The sequence below is a fragment of the Rattus norvegicus genome, chromosome 4 (assembly GCF_036323735.1).
Source record: "Rattus norvegicus strain BN/NHsdMcwi chromosome 4, GRCr8, whole genome shotgun sequence".
In the NCBI taxonomy this organism is placed as follows: Eukaryota; Metazoa; Chordata; class Mammalia; order Rodentia; family Muridae; genus Rattus; species Rattus norvegicus.
The window spans coordinates 132,635,512-132,637,468 of record NC_086022.1 but is presented as its reverse complement, the minus strand read 5'-3'; positions in this window follow the sequence as shown (position 1 = coordinate 132,637,468).

Here is a 1,957-nt window from a genome sequence, read left to right as displayed (position 1 = left end):
ATGTACTCTAAAATAATCATAGGATGCATAGTAAATACATAAGTCAGTAGCATGACTGTTGATCATCATTACCAAGCATTCCGTATGGTATACATGCAGGTGCTATTTTGTGTCTAACTGGTAGTGTTTTAGTGCCTTTTTTTTGACCAGCATTCAGGTGACCATCATATCACAAAGCTATAACATCATTAGGTGATATGGATTCTTCAGCCATTTATAATGTTGTGGGAACTTCACCGCACATATGTTCACAATCACACATGGGAATAACTGGAGAGAACAATCCCCCTTTTAAAGGGTATTCTCTGACATATACTATAGACTTTTAACCTGACTGTAGAAGTCAGGGGACTCTCCTTAGAGAAAAGGTTATTTAATAGAGCTCTGAGGAAACGCGAAAAGTGTTAAAAGTGGGCTAGGTCAATAGAGGAATGAAATCAGGGGCTGGGAGCCATGTTTCAGGCAGAAGAAGAGCACGCTTGAGAGTTTGTGTGGGTAGAAATGGAAGCTTTCAAATTCAGAATGTGACGTGGTGAGAATGAGATGGTAAAGCAGGACACAGTGAGCACATGTTTAATGAACTCATTTGAGAGAATCTAAGCCAGGGTTTTAGGTAAATATGCCAAAATATCATTATTTACAGTTGGCACATTTAGTAAAATTAATGAATGGAGTTAGTTCCTTGAGTGTCTATGTCTTTACCTTTGAAAGAAGCAACAAACCGATCCCATGCCCATGTAAATGAACACCTTTGTATACATCTCAGTGGGACCCAATATGGCAGCCTGCTAGAGGGCCAATATGGCAGCCTGCTGGAGGCCATCATTGCTGAGATTCTTCAGTCTTATTCGGGGGAGTTAGAGCTGGGAAGCATACAATCTGGAGGTCAGATTCCCTAACATTTAAGACTTGAATTCGGACTTTTTAAGGTCTTGGGTTCTGGTTACAGTACAACTTTCTATGGTTGACATTATAGAACATGCTTCATCCCTTTGCTCCCCGATCGGAAATCCTCGTTATTACTGCGTGATTTCAATAGGAAGTGAGATTCTGTCCGTAGACGTCCTAACCCAGTCTGACTCTGATGCCAGCCGTGAGCTCAGCACTTCATAGCAAAGCACAGTAGCGTGAGTGACCTGTGGATCTTACCCTCATCTACGTGGATATAGTAACTACTCAGAAACTGACATTTACATTGTTCCTAGTCAGTTCTGTGGATGAAACTCATGCAGGCAAAAATAGTGCCATTTCTCCTGGAACATGGAAGTTTGCTTCGCAGACAGCTCACCAGACACCAGTGGGCTCTTGAACCAGGGGCGAGCACGTCGAGCCTAATCTGCTGTGAGACTATTTGGACATACCTCAGTGCCCCTCACTGATCTGCCTTTATTTTCCCACATCAGAATGCTTTTAGAACAAAGTGTTTATCCCATGGGAATATACTCATTAGATGTTATTAAGTAGGGAATAAATAAGACAGTTGTTCTTCTGGAACAGGGAAACTGAGGGTTCTCCTATAGCCACCCTTTGACATTTCTTTTTTATTGTGGCCTCCGGTTATTTAGCTATTCCATACTGGAACATTTTATGCAAAGCAAAAAAAATGCCACTTTTATGAGCAGGCTGTAAATTCCTAACTTATGCTTCAAGCACGTACCTCTTCCCTTCATCTGAGAAAATTAAAGTCAATGAAAATATTTCATTATTAATCATCTAATTCTCTTTGGATCTTTGATTAATACCATTTTGATGTGAGATTTCCAAAATTGGGGTCATATTCTGTATAAATTTTTGAAGGTAGAAGCTATATACAAATAGATAAATTTGAGTTAAAACCAATTCTCTTTTAGGAAGGTCTAAAATGGATGTAATGCCTCTTGTATTAAAGATGAAGTCGCTGATTACTATGTAGCCCATCTTCAAAACCACTCCTGCATTGTGACTTTAAGCACTTTAT